Below are 18,522 nucleotides of genomic sequence, written 5' to 3'. Positions count from 1 at the left end.
AAGGAAATAAACAACTACCTGACTTTTAGAAGACATCTGAAGGCAGCCCTGTTTAGGGAAGTTTTTAATGTTTGATGCTTTCACCAGAAGTTTCACCATTTCTGCATATCCCATATGTTTTTATATCCATTCTCCCTTTGCTAGAACTTCTGCTTCTTTCCATTTTGGGGCAAAAGTTTTCAGAGATATGTGTGTTAGGGGAAAGCATGCATAAGAATCCATATATTAGTGAAAGCAACATTGTATTGGGGAAAACTGCTTATATGAGAGTGTGCATATGAGGGGAAATCGCAAGCAAATGGAATATGTGTGTATTAGGGGAAATGCTATTTGAAATGCAGATGAATCTTCATGAAGAAAACAATTCACAAACTGACAATGGTGGAGAACTGAAAATAAAATTGGAAAAAGGAAAGCTTAGAGAATGTGAAATTGACAGATTTGTCCATCCCTGATTGCCGAAGAATTGATGCTTTTGAATTATGGTGCGGGAGGAGACTCCTGCTCCTTGGGAGAAAGGCGCCTGCTCCTTGGGAGAAAGGCGATGGCAAACCTAGACAGCATCTTAAAAAGCAGAGATATCACCTTGCCAACAACGTTCCGTATAGTTAAAGCCATGGTTTTCCCAGTAGTGATGTATGGAAGTGAGAGCTGGACCATAAAGAAGGCTGATTGCCGAAGAATTGATGCTTTTGAATTATGGTGCTGGAGGAGACTCTTGAGAGTCCCATGGACTGCAAGAAGATCAAACCTATCCATTCTTAAGGAAATCAGCCCTGAGTGCTCACTGGAAAGACAGATCCTGAAGCTGAGGCGCCAATACTTTGGCCACCTCATGCGAAGAGAAGATTCCCTGGAAAAGACCCTGATGTTGGGAAAGATGGAGGGCACAAGGAGAAGGGGACGACAGAAGACGAGATGGTTGGATGGTGTTCTCGAAGCTACCAGCATGAGTTTGACCAAACTGCGGGAAGCAGTGGAAGACAGGAGTGCCTGGCGTGCTCTGGTCCATGGAGTCACGAAGAGTCGGACACGACTAAACAACTAAACAACAACAAGAAATCTGCCTTGAGAGAAGCCCATACTCTCCATTTCTGTAATTTACTGTTCTGGACATGCCGCTTCTTACAGCAGGTAGTTCTGTTGGCAGTAAGCGAATTATCCATTCACGCACAATGCATAAGCAAAACAAAACATGATTATCCTAATTCCGAAAGGATGTTGGAATTCAACAAGTCCAGAAGAGTGAATCACGCCCAGGTGGGTTCTCCATATTTGGGCATATTTTGGTCTCGCAGAGGGGTCTCCTATTTTTACAAAAGCAATTATTGCTTGCAGCACACCAGCCACCCTCTCATGCCATACAGTTGATGATTTATGCCTTTGAAAGCAGGTAAAATGAACACCTGCCTAAGCATTTTAATTCTGTGCAGGTGAGAAGGCAACTTTAAACAACAGATGTACAGTTTAGAGATTAAGAAATGAACAAGCACTAACCTTAAAGAACATGCTTTCTTTAACAAGTCTGAGTTTTATCCCTTCTAGCATAGAGATGAACTCATCAGGTTGCTTGATGTAGCCTTCTGCGAATCCCTTATGTGCAACACACTGTGGAAATAAGTACATACATAATCTGTGAGGCAGGTGGTATGCATAAACATCAGATGTCTCAAATCTTTCCATCCCATTATATGATGGTAGGTTCCTAGAATGGGACCCATGAATGCATGTAGAGACATCCAAGTCTTTTTTTCTGCCCAAACTCAGTTCCGGCACCTCTCAGGTGGGCATCATTACCATTATAAGAGAACAAGGGAGGCGTTCATGGTGAGTTCCGGCACCTCTTTTTCTAGAAAAATAGTGCTGGATACATCCCAGCTCCAGAGTACACATAGCGATCAGTTGCTCTCATACCCTGCCATATTATTATTATTATTATTATTATTATTATTATTATTATTATTATTATTATTCCTGGAGGTCTCAGGGCGGTTCACAGAAAAGATCAACATAAAAGGCACAATATATATAATCAAAATAAAAACAACAACCCAATAACAATCCCCCGAAAGAGCCACATTTTTAAAAGGGCATAGGATTTCCATCAGATCAACCAAAGGCCTGGTTAAAAAGGAATGTTTTTGCCTTGCGTCTAAAGGTGTATAATGAAGGCACCAGGTGTACTTTCCTGGGGAGATCATTCCACAGACGGGGAGCCACTGCAGAGAAGGCCCTGCTCTCATGTTGCCACCCTCCAGACCTCTCAAAGATAGAGTTCCTGGGAGATTAGACTGTAAGGTGGCCATCCATTTAATAGAAGGGATACTGTGAAATGATGAGAGTGGGGAATTCTATTGTTGGGTGGTCCCATTCCCCCTTCTTGCTGTGCTCCTGATTTCAGTCACATATTTCTATGTCTTGCAATTTTTTTGAGCCCATTCATAAGCACAATTCTGTTGTGCTCTCCAGTGCTTATTTATTTTGCAGCATTTATATTTCTACAGAGTATGGATTTTTTTAAACTCAATGATAGAACAAACACTTTGAATGCAAAAGTCCCAGTCAAATCACTGCCATCACCAAATAGGGCTAGGAAAGTTCACTATTCAAAGCCCACACTGCCGGTCATTGTAGATTATATTGTGCTAGACAGATCAATAGTCGTGACTCAGTAAAAGACAGCTTTCTATATTCCAGCCCTTCCCTCTACGTTGCCCAAATGTTGATGATGAGCTAACTAGTGCCCCCTCACAAATAAAGAAATAAAAACATCAGATGAAGGGCTTGCTTATGCCAGCATGCTCTTGCTAACATTGCCAACCAGATTTCCCAGTGAAGCACACAATCAAGCTGTGAAAGTAACTGTACTCCCCTTCCATTTGTCTCGGGTTCCTGATTGATGCACAATTCATATGTTGCTGCAGCCTCGGATGCCAGCACAGGTCATATCCTAAAGCTCAAATGCTCCTATTACTCAACATTACATCAAACGGCACTTGTCAATGGAGTCAGTTCAAGCAACACCAAATGTTGCACATCTAAGGCTACAGCCGTATCCATTATCACCTGGGAGTAAGTTCCACTGAACTGTTTATTTCTCAATCAACCTCCAAAGGTTGTGGCTGCAAGAGGCAAATAAGCTTGTGTCACTCAGACTAAAGAGGGGTATGATTCACTCCTGTTTAAAGATGAAGGTAGATGAGGAGCGGCCACCGAGACCATATAACACTGGTCTTGAAAGACCTACATTGCCTCCCAGTATGTTTCCGAGCACAATTCAAAGTGTTGGTGCTGACCTTTAAAGCCCTAAACGGCCTCGGTCCAGTATATCTGAAGGAGCGTCTCCACCCCCATCATTCTACCCGGACTCTGAGGTCCAGCACCGAGGGCCTTCTGGTGGTTCCCTCACTGCGAGAAGCCAAGCTACAGGGAACCAGGCAGAGGGCCTTCTCAGTAGTGGCGCCCTCCCTGTGGAACGCCCTCCCACCAGATGTCAAAGAGAACAACAACTACCAGACTTTTAGAAGATATCTGAAGGCAGCCCTGTTTAGGGAAGCTTTTAGTGTTTGATGTATTTCAGTATTTTAATATTTTTTTGGAAGCCACCCAGAGTGGCTGGGTAAGCGCAGACAGATGGGCGGGGTATAAATAAATTATTATTATTATTATTATTATTATTATTATTATTATTATTATTATTATTGCAGCATAAACACTCTTCAGGTGTTCAGTCTGAATGCGCAAAAGGAGAAGCAGGAATAGACAGGTAAGTCCTAGCCTCTTGATGATGATGTGTGAGCTAGTTACACTTTTCTAACAATAGGTGGTCAGCGTTAGTTTGAGTGGGGCTGCATTACTCTCACATTGGGTTTCCAAGGTGATATGAATTTTGGGCAGTCACGAGACCTTCATCACAAGTGTGTGGTCCCGGTTTAATCCAAGCAATACAAAACTAAACCAATGGTTATATATGCGCTTTACATATCCACTTTGTTTTTTGTCCTTTTCATTCCAGCTTCCCCCCCTGCAGCAGTAGTAATTACGATGATTAAATATGATGTGTAATTTTGTGTTTCCTAAGTCCCTTGAAGGTGAATTAAACATCCAAAGTTGGCCAGCCTTTTTTATTATTATTAGCAAATGGGCAAAGAAAAGAAAAGAAAAGATCTAGATCAATTGCCAGCTTCCTTGTTCATATTACTCTTTCCTTGTTGTTAAACTGGTAAATATATTTAGGAGCAATTTCCAAATAACATGTACAAAAGCCTCGGGGTTTGGCTAATTGACAGTATCGCTTGCTCAAAGAGAATAGTACTTAGATATATTGAAAACTGTTCTTTTCTGAGGGGAAGCACAACAGTTCTGGGCTTGATGTTTGCAATGGTAAATTAAGTTGCATCTGAGTGTTCACTCCAAGGGATTAACAATCACATGGAGGAAGAGAGTGGGCCTTCATATCTCCACAAGAACCACTGCCCCTGCTGTTTGTACATTGGGGTGTCTCTATAAAAGAGCTTTATATTTAGATCCCTTCACACCCACAGTTCCATATCATAGGGAGAGCCAACATGTGTACTACAATCGCAACTCTGTAGGAAGTAGGCAGCTCAGATATGAACAGAAACAGCAGGGTGAGTGGCCAATGTCCTGCTGCCCGCCTCCTCATGATTACCTAAACAGTGCCCAATTTTCATTTCTGAAAATGATTCCCTCCAGAAAATACCATTGATTCCCTCCAGAAAATACCATTGACCTCAGAGTGATATAAAGACATGCTCATGCTGATCCTCTTCTTCTCTAAGGATAATAATAATAATAATAATAATAAATTTTATTTATATCCCACCGGGCTCAGGGTGGCTAACATCAAAATATATAATACATTAAGACATAAAATTCAGCAATCAACTGGAATACAGATTAAAATTGGATTAAAATCAAAATAAGATCAGATGGCTACCCACAAATTATAACTATAACCATAGGGGTTGAGAGCCTTAAGTACTCACCAGGCTCAGCTATTTGTATGAGCTGGTGAGAAGAGTTAGAGAGGCCACTTATATGCAGGGTCTTGTAAAAGGAGAGGGGTCAGACTGAGCTCTGACCAAAGGCCTGGCGGAACAGCTCTGTCTTGCAGGTCCTGCGGAAAGTTGTCAAGTCCCCCAGGGCCCTGGTCTCTTGCGACAGAGCATTGCACCAGGCTGGGGCCAGGGCCAAAAAGGCCCTAGCTCTGATCGAGACCAGTCTAATCTCCTTGAGGCCTGGGAGGTCCAAGATGTTATTGTTTGTGGAATGTAAGGTCCTCTGTGGAGCATGCCAGGAGAGGCTGTCCCATAGGTGTGAGGGTACCTGGTTGTATAGGGCTTTAAAGGTTAGAACCAGCACCTTAAACCTGACCCTGTACTCAGGGAGCCAGTGCAGCTGATATAGCACTGGTTGGATGTGGTCCTGTGGCAAAGATCCTGTAAATAAGTAGAAGACCCCATAAGCAAATCTGCCCCAGACCATTCCATTCTGGTTCTCCATGAGGATGTCTTAATGCATGCCTTGCCCTACCTGTGGATGTGTTGTTGTTTTTTTTAAAAAAAAACATTTTTCCAGGGAAATCCTAAAAAAAATTCACTTATCAAAACAATCATGCATAGGATCATGCATAAAACTTGAGGAGTACTTACACAGTGAACTCTCCTCCTGCAAGAGAGGGGAGTGGTTGTGGTCGGGAGCTGGACTCCGCCTTAAGCAGGGGGCGTCAGCCCCCTGCCTCCCACTCACCTGGCTGGCGCCCACGCCCACGGGCAGGCACCCAACCAGGTTCCTGCGAGGGGGCGAGTTTAGCAGCCTAAATTGCTGCGATCAGCCTTCCAGCCCTCACTTTTCGTCATCCCGTCGCATTGTGGTGTGTCGAAGGGCTAGGTGTGGCCATCGCCTGCGCCTTCAATTTTGGGTATTCCATTAAAGGAATCCGGCGGTCGTGTATTCTGTCCGATGCCTGCGTGGCGGGAGGCCATGGCACGACCCTCGGTGACATCAGGGGGAAGCTTATAGTTGGATTAGCATCAACAGGCTCCACCTACTGGTGAATAAACCCCCCTGTTTTAGACTCACCCCTCTCTGAGGGGGTGGAGTCAGCTGACGTAATCCAATCCCTAAGCCAATACCTTTTCACTTGCTGTAATCAATAAAGTTGTGGCCTTTTCTTGCCCATTAACCTTATATCACGTGTCCTTGTGTTTTCATTCCACTACGCGGGGATCGGGTCCTCGAACCACAACATAAAGTTGCTTGGAGAAGCTGCAAATCATGCAACCTCCATCACACTAGATAAAAAAAAATTAAAAAGTGGTGCAGGAAGAAACTGCATCTCTCTCCCTGTGTAATTCTATGAAGAAAAGACCACCTTAATACAACAAAATGGCTGGTCCCATTACTTACTGATATGTTGCACACAGAGTGGCCCATTGTACATACAAGGCAATAGAAAAACTAGCCCACAAAAAAGTTTTAGTAGATCTGTCGACTAAAACATAGATCTGCTATCTGTTCCAAGGACTACTTCAATGAGACAAATTGCACAGGGGCGCTGTAATGGTTATATGGGGTTGCTCGTGTGTAAATTGCTGCCACTCCTGGCTAGGTAGCCTGGTTAAACCTTTCCTGGCTGGACAGCCCTTCACTTCGTGGCTGTTCAGTCACTGGTGGAATCCGTCAGTGGGTGTTTCTTGAACTTCTTCCAGCAAAGAAGTTCTTTGACGCCAAGTCTACGCCTACATTACCTGCGCGGAAGTCTTCTGCGCAGGGTGGGTGTGGGTAGCAGAGGACCTGTGCTCTCCCTGCTGGACTCCAGCGAAGAGTCCTGGAGCCCTCTCTCCGATTCCCCCAGCCGCCCCCCTTTATCCCTGGTGTTACGCTGATTTCCTTCCCCAGCTGCTGAGTCCCCTCTCTCCCTGCTTGGCCCTTCTCTGGCATCGCTTGGGAGCCCTGCCTCCACTTCTGGCTCCGATGTCAGTTCCCTGACAGGCGCCATAGCAAAATCCATCCTGGATCAAAATCCTCTGACATCCCTACTCAACCCCTAACATTTTCATGTTAGTTTGGTCCTCTTGGGGTACATAGGAAGAATCTGAGGGCAAGTCTCATCAGCAGGGGTTCCTGCAAAGTGACCATGTGCTTCATCCTCTAAATTCTGTCTTTCTCACAGGAGAGGGGGGAAAAGGGAAAAGGATGAAGAGGATGCATATGTGCAATTGGACAAAGTACTTTGCCAGCAAAGCTGGGTTTGAAAAATTGTACCTCCAACTGAAACATTATTATTACTCCTACTACTATTATTTATTTATTATCATACCAAAATACGCAGGGTCTAAATTTTATCAACATTGAACAACCACATCGTTCATTTTAGTTTACAGTATTCAGCACCTCAGAATATTGGATCCCAAGTTGTTGTTTTATTGCCAGGAGCCGGTGAAAATTTTATTGTATAAATTATGGAGACGACAAGTCCCCAAACAAGTATGATTTCATATAAATAATAGAGCAATTCATTGGTAATGAAGGCTGCTCCTGTCTTTTCCATAAAGCATTGTTCTACACATTTGAATTCCTTTCTTCACGCCTGCATCATAGGACGAAGGCTGCTGAAGATAAATATCCCCTTCTCCTTCCCAGCTTTTTTAATGGTGAAAATCTGTCTTTATCTAGCAGCAGCCACCAAAGCAAGAACTGCACACACACACACACCCTGCTGCCTCTTGAAATTGATGTGGAAAAAGCAACAATAGATTCCAAGAATATGCAATATCAAGGAAACATAGTGAAAACAAATTTAATCTTTTTTAGGTGGGTGGGAAGGGGAAACAGAGTCCACATATGGACAATGGAGTTCAGATCATGGTATCCAGGAAACATAGAAAGCCACTCCCACAAAAGAAAATATATTTGTCAATCATGTATAGTATTCTCTCTTTATCTCCAAAGCAGCACTACTTCAAAGAAATGAGCACATTATTGGTAGTCATAGTCAGAACTTGGGGAACAAATATAATAAATATTCATGCAAAGCATTCACAACCACCTAAAGTGTCAGTCCTAAAACTAGCATTTGAAACTTTCCTTACTCATTTGATTTAAAGTGAACAGAAAGAGTGGTAAGAAGGAACAGGTGGTGTTTTCAGAGGAAGGATTAATGTCATAAGCGGGTCATTTAGCTATCAGATATACTATTGTAGGCAAAATTGGAATGTGGATGGAGAGGAAAAAATAGATACACAATGGGAGAATGGGCTGCATTTCAACAAGGATTTGAGCAAAATATCTGAGGATTTGGTGAGCCATGTAAGATTTTTCAGGGAACCACGGAATGAAACAGTTCCACAATCACAAGGACTTTTAGCTGTACAACAGAACTCCCTGACCTTTCCCCTCCTCATTCCACCATGTTCCCCCCATATTTTTTCTGGGGGTTTGGGGGAACCACCAGTGCAGATTATGATGCTGATGACCCAAATATCCTAGGGCAGATTACAGCAATATAAAATAGAGCATTGAGAGTTTAAAACAAATTACAATCACAACTAGAGTAGTTCCTAAATATATATATTTCGCCTGCAAAAGAGGAGAGTGAGAGAAGATACAATAGCCATCTTCAAATATCTGAAGGGCTGTTACATGGAAGATGAAAAAGCTTGTTTTCTCCTGCTCTGGAGAGTAGGACTCGAGTCAGTGGCTTCATATTGCAAGAAATGAGATTCGAAATAAACACCAGGAAGAACTTTTGGACAGTAAGAGCTATTAGACAGTGGAAGAGTCTCCCTTGGGAGGTTGTGGGTTCTCCTTCTTGGAGGTTTTAAAGCCAAGATTGAATGGTCAACTGTCAAGGATGCTTTAGCAGAGATTCCTGTATTGTAGATGATTGGACTGGATTCTTTGGAATCCCTTCCAACTCTATAATTCTACGATTCTATGATCTCAAGGCCAGGATAAAGAGATACATCTTCTTTATTCCTACACACATATGAGTTTGAATTTATTCCAGCTTTCTTAGAATTTGAGCAAAATCTGAACCAAACAGAGAGATTCATACACAATAGCCTCATTGTCTTTCAACTTATGTGAAGATAGAGGGGCTCTGAATTAAATAAAGATTGCCCTCTCTTTCCAAAAGATTGATAACTCTTCTATATAAACGACTTTAGTGCTGAAACCTGGACTGAAAGGCTTGAGCTCAGTATATTCATTTTAACAACCAGTATAAAATAGTCTCATTCTTTCTCAATGGGGTGCAAATCATAAGTGTGTTATAGCTAAGCCACTTTTATTCACCACACTCTGCTGATTAAAAAACTAAAGTGTTGTAGATTGCAAATCCAGAATGCCAACTATCTCAAAACATGTTAAAACTAAAAAAGTGAAAGAAACCCGTAACATCAAATGAAGACTTCCAAAAAAATGAATTTCGAGTTCTTGCCTTTGAAGTGGATTAATGCAAACTTGTTTTCTTCTCTTTCTAGTAGCTATGTGCCTTGAATTATTATTTCTTGCAGTCTACCAAGTATTACAGTTGACGATCCATATCAAATAAAAACACACTAACATTTATTCTATATCCAAGTTTTAAAGGAATTAAACAAGTTACCCTAGAGGTACCCAAAAGACATTTTGCTGCGTGAAGCAAAGGACTAGATGATGCCTGCCTCCATTTTATGTACAGGAGCTGACTGGACTGGCAATGAAGTAGTATCTCTATTGAAAGTTATAACGCTCCAGGAATAGGAGATCTCCCAGAGCCTTAACTCGGCATCCTTCAGATTCCAAGACGCAAAAGTTAAAAGTCCCGTGCTCTGCTTCTCGAACCTTACGCAGGAATCAAATTATACAGTACCAGGTTGACAAAGCTCCCAAGCCACAGAATTTAGTACGAAGGCTTAATTCTACACAACCACAGCAGAATGAAGAGGTAGGTTTTCTTGATAATAATTAAAAATAGCAGCTTAAAAATAGAAACCATTTACCAGAAGGAAAATATAGGTGGAAAATACTGCTGAGAATAAAAGGGCTTTGGGGAACCATAAAAGAAAACAAAAGCAGTAAAGCAAAACTAAGCCAGCCAACTTAATAAATTACCAGTGATTCAAGACCTCACGGAGGTGCAACACAAGTGGAAGACGGGAAGGTATGGAACAAAGTGTAAGGCATCAAACAGAGAGAATATGGGTGATTTATACTTTTTGGCTTAGCAGCTGGCTTAAATTTTCATAGCCAATCAGAAGTTGTCTAGGCTACAGATTTCCAGAACTGAGAGTATGATGCTACTTTGCAGCTGAAGAATCCTGGTCAATTAGCAAAGTGGCCATCTTTGGCCTTGATAACACACAGATACTTTTTCATTAAAAAAACCAGGACGTGCATCTTCTAGGACGTGCTCCCAGGTGAGTTATGTGACCCAAGCTGCCATCTCGCTCTCCCCCACCCCCCAAAAAGAGTGCTTGTTTCAGGGCATGGGTGCAGTGTGATAGTGAGGCACCCAAAATGGCTGCCGCAATCTCGCACAAAGAAACAAGATGCCCCATTTTCCGCAGGGCACTGGGTGGGTATGGTGACACAAGTCTAAGACCTAGGTTGATGCAGTTAGGTAGATGATGTCTGGCCTCAGTTCATTCAGTTCAGTGACTCTCCACAGATCAAAACATTCCTCCTAGTTCATGTCCAAATTTTGCCGTGGCGTTTCCAGGGTTCCTGGGGAAATGTCTCTTGTTTTTACACTGTTTCTCCACATGCGCACCCAATCAGATATGGGAACCTTTCCATTAGTGCAGCAGTGGTGTTTCTCCAGTCCCTGTGTAATTTGAGCAGGTCAGTGCGAGCCTAAGACATGTTAATGCCAGAGGTGGAACCCCACATGCTTGGCCCAATGGTTTAAACAGATTTGCCATACCATTCAGACACCAATCCAAACCTTCCTATAAATGCTCCCCCCTCCCCCAGTGGCAATGTCTAAAGCAGGCTTCCTCAAACTCGGCCCTCCAGATGTTTTGAGACTACAATTCCCATCATCCCTGACCACTGGTCCTGCTAGCTAGGGATCATAGGAGTTGTAGGCCAAAAAACATCTGGCAGTCTGAATTTGAGGAAGCCTGGTCTAAAGCAAGTCATTTTACCCAGCTGCATCACGGACCCAGCCCTGAGACAGGTGCTAGATAACAGTTACTTTTGCTGGCAAAATAAGGACAATTGGATTATCTAGATATCAAATACTAATACAAATACAAATGTTCTGTACTTCTGAGGAGTGAGGTTATTACCCCTATATTATTGTTCATGCCAGGTTGCTCAGCTATTGCTACTGTGTCCTTTCTTTTAGCAGATCAAGATGATCAGGTGACAGACTGAAGAAACCCCAATTAAAGAATCATGGCAAGAAAAATTGATGGACTATGCAGAACTGGCAAAACTGACATACAAGCTACGGGACAAGGATAACTGTGACTTTAAGGATGAATGGGAACCCTTTACAAAGTATCTGAAGACGCAACAAAGTGAACTGGACTCCTTGGCAGGTTTTGAATAAACATTCACAAATTTTTATTGATAATAATCAGCTAAATAGTTTGAGGAGCTATACAACTTTGTAACATGCAAAAAACAGCATTCTTAGAGAAACCAAACACTGGAACTGAGGAAAGTTGGGGGGTGGGGTGGGGGTGGGTGGGTTTTGTGGGGGAGGGGGGAGGAAAAAGGGGGGGGGAAAGGGATGATATGTTTTTGGATAATATGTCTTGTTATAATTTTGAATTAATTTTTTTTTTTAAAAAAAAAAAGATGATCAGGTGACAGCTAAAACTGCAAGGTTTTTAGCAGGGTCAATTAGAATAAGATCTAAAACCTCCAATATGTATTTTGTATGGTTAAGTTTTTACCCCTATCTTCAGTACATTTTATTTTATTTTATTGCTACGGCAAGTGGCTGATGCAAATAAAAATTCTTCTTCTACAAGTTATGTGTTTTCTCCTGTACCCACCTCCTTGCCTATGCATTTCTTTTTGCAGTTGCAAAACACGTTGTCAGCATTAAATACATATTGGTGTAACTATGTTTTTCTTCTCTATATTCCTTTCCATTCCTTTGGGAAAAAAATGTGTTCTCCTTGGTTCAGGAAACTGTTAGACATAATTCTGTGCAATGCAAAAGTTTTCCCTTACTTTATCTCCAGTTGCAGTGATTCTTTTCCCCTCTGTACTGGAGGATGCAGCTATCAATGATTAATGTGAATATTACAGATTTTTAAACCTCACACTTTATGATTAATACATGTGTTTGTGCACAAATGTTTAGATTATCCTTTCAGCAGACAACCACACACATTCTGAGAGGGAGCTTAGTTATCCTCCACTGTCCATCATAACATATTTCCTCTTAAGAAGAGAGTGTTTATGTGTTGAAGTGCCACTGATTGATTACTTGTGGGAGATTTTAAACATTGAGTTTCCAGGCAGTTTGGTCCAGTAATGCGTTTGCCTTTAGTTTATACATCAATCTCTTCAACTGTCCAGAAATCCAAAAACAATTTACGCTATATCATAACTTCTCTCTGAAAATATACTTTATTTGCTTTATTGATGAACTATTTTATTTCTTATTACACTTGACAAATTGATATTCTCCATGATGATTCAAAACATGGAGGACTTTCAGACTCAAACTGTATGTAAATCTATCACTTGCACATACATCTGAAGCAACCTCTGCATCGGCTTCTAAAGAAACATATTAGTGTTGTAGGAATGGATAACTATAGATAGCACAACTTTTAGAGCAGACAAATTAATTGAAGTCTTGCTGTAGAGATGAACCAATGATGATCCACTGGTTATTTAATTCTTAGTAGAGTGTTTGTCAAAACTGTCCCTTCCCTTTTGCAAATAGCTCAGCCATCACAGAAGCTAGACATGGTGTGTTCAGAAGAGTTCACAATGTGGGTTTCCATCATTATTGGACATTGCATAATTATGCATTATCCATAACTGGTCCTGTTTTGGGGCTGTAGATTTCACAATGTAGTATCAAACATGCTACATGTTTGAGACAGTGATCCTCAAAGGCACATGACTTTTTTGTCATCAGAAACAGAAAATGGCAGGTTTTCTGTGGGATTCTTTGGTGCATTTTTGAGTCCATCCCACCCCCCATTTCTTTATATCTGATCACTCTACAATGCTGTTTAACTGGGTAATTATGAAGAATGCATTTTCTCTCCTGTCACAAGTACTGAACATGTTTGGATTCCATTACCATGCTGAATGAAATTAAGTTTGGTTTTGATTTTTTTTTAATCGTTTCCTCTAGACCAGCTTAATCTGCAAAAACATGATCCATTTAATACACTTTATGCTTTGGGTATATTCTCTTGAACCCTGCTCTCCCCGGTCATAGTCCACCTCACTGGCTTAGTGGTGAACTTTCATGCTACAATATGTTGCCCACCTAGTCAATTCCACTGACTTCCCCTGACCTGACAGGGTTGTCAAGTCTTTCAAGTTAGGCTAAGAATCTGCCTGAACAAGAAACAGCATTGGTTGTGTCAACTGAACTTGCCTTCTATCTGTAGTGCTCACTTCCTTCACATTTTGTGTTCCTCTCTCAGCTGTCTAAGGCCCATCATCCAACATGGCTATTTTCTTTACACATAATACATATTATTAGATGAAGAAGGTAATAGCTTTTGTGAAGGTGTGATGCCAATTACTATAGCAAGAAGAAAAGGTTAACTATAATAAGTGTACAAGTCTCCAGGGCAAGACGTGGTTGTTGATTTTAGGAAAGAGGTTTATGGAAGGGTGTAATCCCTAGTATAGAAATATTTATTTAAGAAAGAAAATGGACAGAAGACTCGAATCTCCCCATCAGCATGGATAATACCCTTAACCAGCTTTGGGGCTCTGGAGTGGCAGCAGGAAGAGGACAAGTTTTTTCAGAATTCCCCTGTGAACTCAACTCCAGAAGATTTTCATCTTTGGAGATACAGAAGATTTCCTCCATGGGTGGCCTGTCTTTGAAGATAATCTACAAAAGGAACAAAAAAGCCAACCACTTTTAAGCTGGAGTTTCAACCATTCTCCTTTCTTTTCTGTGATACTCCAATCCCTTTAAAACATGGCACAGTGTGTGTTTTCTTTCCTCCTTCCTGTGGCTGAAAAACTGTCCGGATTCTCCTGTAAAGGAAGCAAAGGATGTTTCAGATAACAGTGGCGCAAGGCAAGCTTAATTATCATCATAGTCAGCCAGAAGCAGCCTGAAGGCAATAAGAATGTTTTAAGAACCAGGAGTTTGAGAAAAGGTTAATTCTGTGTTAACTGTTTGAGCACTGGCCAGGGTTGTATGGCGATTAAAAAAGGTGAAATGCCCCACAAGGCTGGCTGCAAAGAACACGATGTACTTCTAATTGTGAGGAGCAGATTGAGCAATTGCCTGGTCCGAGGCCAGTGAATGTTGAATGATTTGCTCAGGTGGCACAGTAAGTCTCCTGAGGCAGAATGGCAGCTGTCTGTCTGGGAACATGCCCCTGCTGCCTGAGCCACCAAGCAGACTCATCTGTCACTTTTGGCAATCAATAAAATACCAATATGACAACCTGCAGTAAGCAGGAACAGAAGGAAAGCTGATGTAAATAGGACACAAGTCCCACTAGCTGAATACCAGTCTGATGTTCATAATGCAATTAATCTCAAACATGTTGGTGATGCAGGTTATCTTTTCAAACAGGGAACCTGGAAATGTAAAGGTCTGTTTTAATCCATGGTACTGAAAGCAGCATACCTGGGTTCACATTAGCCTAACTTCAATGGATGTGGCAGCTGTGTTAGACATTATCAAACATTTTCATACACTTCTGCTTGGAGTTATTATATATATGGCACTATCGGTGTAAAATGTGCTAAACAGACTTATAGAAGGAAGATGATTGCTTCTAATTAGCAGTGAGGATGGCAGAAGAGGGAAGGGGGGAAATATCTAAATGCAACAAAATGTATGTAGGAAGATTACTCACTGCACAAACATCGCTTTTAAGAAACCTCTTCAGACTGAGCTTCTCTTTGTCCTAATTTACCCCTTTTGATCTTAAGTGACTACTCACATTTGTGGTTTTGAAAACAACAACAACAACCCTCAATATATTTTATGAGTGGCATATTTTTTAGTTTTCAGTCTCTTTCTGCTTAATTTTCTGGGAGAATGGTAACAGGTGACAGAGCTTGGGCTACAGAAGAACAACTTTTGGAGTAATTTGAGTACAGCACAGCTCCACCCACATTGGGTTCAGATCTTCGGGGAGGGGATTTTGATGCTGCTCTAGTTCAGATGCATTAGTGTCATTAAAGTGCTCCTTAAGGTTTTTGATGGACTTACTGAATTTATTGTTTTCACTACATTTTTGTACATCATCCTGGGATTTGATTTCTATCGGATGAATGACAGTTAGCAAATGAGGCGCGCGTGTGTGTGTGTGTGTACACTACTCAGAGAACTTTGGTTATGAAGCAGCAATGCATGGAAATGCTATAAACAAACATACATCAAACGAAAGCCATACTCAGAGTAGACCAATTGTAATAAATTGCCTTAAATCACCATAGTCCACTGACTACCATCTCCACATTCCATGAGATGGGAAAGTTTTCAGTTGGGCTAGGATATGTCCTCTTAAAAGCCCATTGAGCTGTGTGAGGTGAGTAAAGAAGAAAGTTGCTATGAAGAAGTCCCTGTAGATAAGGGACCTAAAGACAAAGGATGGGTAATCAAAGGCAAGCAGGGAAGTAAGCAGTAGGCTCTGATGATAGTGAGATGTAAGAAAGGGCAAAAGGTGGAGATAACTGAAGATGTTGCCATTTCTAGACCATGAGAGCTCATAAGCCCTGAAGAGTGACATAGAAGGGAAAAGGATGTCAGCTGGTACTTCTACCATCAGGGCATCAATGTGATGTCTAGTAATCTTATGAGAACAGCAGTGATAAGTACAGAGTGTTGGATTTCTTGTATTGATTTTCCTCTAACCAGCCTGTTCCTTGGCTGTAGTTCTTCTGGTTGATGAACATGTTTCAGTTAAGCATACTGTGTTCAAAACAATAAAAGTTGTGTTCAAATAACAAGGTAATATGGGAGGAATGGAATAAAGCTATGTAGGATATCAGTACATAGTTGTTGATCAAGGGAGACTTTTTGCTGCTGGCAGAGGCAAGAGGAAACAGGCAATATAGAAAAGGTGGGCAAAAGAGCTGCAAACAGAGTTCACAAGTCAGTTCCCTTCATTGGGCTGGTTTACTATCCTAGTTGGCTCGTTCCAATAAAATATCATGGCTATATGATATTTCATTCAGATAACTAACCAGCAAGAGTACAATATGCCAGGCTGCTGCAGGTAGTCAGTCTCTCAACCCAAGCACAGAACTTGTAGCTATTCTGCATGGTCTCTTGTATTTTTACATGGTTCCAATAATAAAGGTCTCACAAACTTGTTGTGTGTCTTGGACACATCTGTGACCATGAAAAAATGTGTGATTTGTGCTTCAGGAGTGGGAATTCATAAATATTCCTTGCATCGCTCCTTGGATTTTTACCTGAACAGATTCAATAAACTAATCTCTACACTGAAGCTTATAACAGATAAGCAGCAACAGCAATAGACACTCCCCCCGCCCCGATCTAAAGGCAAAATTAGCAAGATAAAGTGTCCAACCACACAGCCAAATGGTCAATTGAAAAGACTGAGCCGCATAGCTAAAACAAATGGTCAGAAGGCTTATAGCAAAGTCCCTGTGGATGTTTTGCTGTACTGATGTGAAAACTGTTATATGTATTGTGAAATCAGAATGGCCTGGTGAAATTACTCAGTAATGTAACAAATTCTGCTGTCAGATAGGATGGCAAGATTACCTGATGCTCTGATAATCCCCAATGAAGAACTCATTAAAATGATATGTGTAACTTGGATTAAGAACACTTTTTGTCCCTGCAGAAATCATAAGTAGTTTTGAGTTTAGGCTCTGTCCACATTACCAGCATAAAAGGCAGTTAGGGCATTCTTTTCACCCCCTCAATTTGGATTGGAGCTATTTTCAGGGACAACACATATATACAGAATATATATGTGTTGTGGCTAATGTCATGTGTGCACTGCTTCTCAAACCAGTGATGGGAGCACACCAAATACAGAGTAAATGGGAGTGTGTACACAGCCTCATATCAGGTTTTATTGTACTGAAAAACTTTCCTGTTTTCCTACTGTGAAACCAGCACGTATCTCACAGTCTCCTGAATTACTTCATTAACTTCTCTGGAGCATCTCTGAAAGGTTGCTATAAATCTGCTGTTTCCTAGCACATGAAATGCCACCAGAGAAGCAACAGAGAAATACTGGAGATTATTCAACAACACAATTTCTATATTTGTCTATATAATGCCTCTTGCTCGCCACACACTGAGCTTCCCCTCCTTTTAGATGGAAATGCAACGAGAATAAGTAAAATAAATGTGGCTCCTCATTTACGAACAGTGCTTGGTTTAAGAAAGAATGCCAATGTGCAGTGGGGAGAGGAAGAGCACACATGTTGATCACTTGATCCCTCCCCACAGATTCCTCAGCAGATGCTTACACTTGGGCAAAAGCATGTGATTCCACTCTGGCTCCGGAGGTGATTGAGGACACAGTGCCTACAGGTGCCTACAGGTGCGCCTCTCCCAGCCCTGTCAGGGGAAGGTGAGTCTCCCCCTGGGTCCAGTAACCCTCCAGCCTCTCCTGAGCTGCAGAGGCTCAGGGCAGAGAGGCAGAGGGAACTGGTTTCTCTCAAGAGGAGTGCTCGCCTTAAGGCCAGGAGAGGCGGGTCTCCTGGGGGCCGGGACCGCCCCTGGTCTCAGAGAAGATAAAGGCCAGTCAGCCCAGTCCCAGGTTGCGGGAGCAACGTCGTTGAATACCTGCTTCTGCCCGGACCCAGACCTGTCCTTCCAGAGTTCCCGTCCCCGCCCGGCTTCCTGCTTCGGACCCCGCCTCGCTCTTTGTGAACTGTTTCCAGACTCGTGACCCAGGACCGGGCTTTGACCACGCCAACGGTAACCTTCTCCCCCGGGACCAGCACACTTCCTGCAATTTAGTCAAAATGGTGCGCAGTTGGGTTAAACCATATAAAGCTCCAGTTGCGTCTGTAAATTTATTGCCCTGTCAGCTTCCCACACCTCTCTAAAATTCTGCCCATTGCTTATTTGTAGGTCCAATAGTGTTTTATAAAGCAGAGAAGCTTCACCCTTAAGCTGCACATTAGAGCTAATGCCTAAAGCTTCAAACATTGTTAGGGATTGGAGCCCTTGGTATTTTTACAAATGAATGAATGAGCAAACAAACATATTTGGCATGTCTGGATTAATTTAAATATTTCCAACCATATTTTGGTCTACTGAATTAAGTCCCATCCAGGTGGGTGGGAACTGCTCCAAGTAATTGTGGGCAGCCTTAAATACACAATTGTTTGGTGTGC

This window comes from Podarcis melisellensis (genome assembly GCF_964234715.1).
Source record: "Podarcis melisellensis genome assembly, chromosome: 4".
Taxonomy (NCBI): domain Eukaryota; kingdom Metazoa; phylum Chordata; class Lepidosauria; order Squamata; family Lacertidae; genus Podarcis; species Podarcis melisellensis.
Note: the sequence above shows the minus strand (reverse complement) of the source record.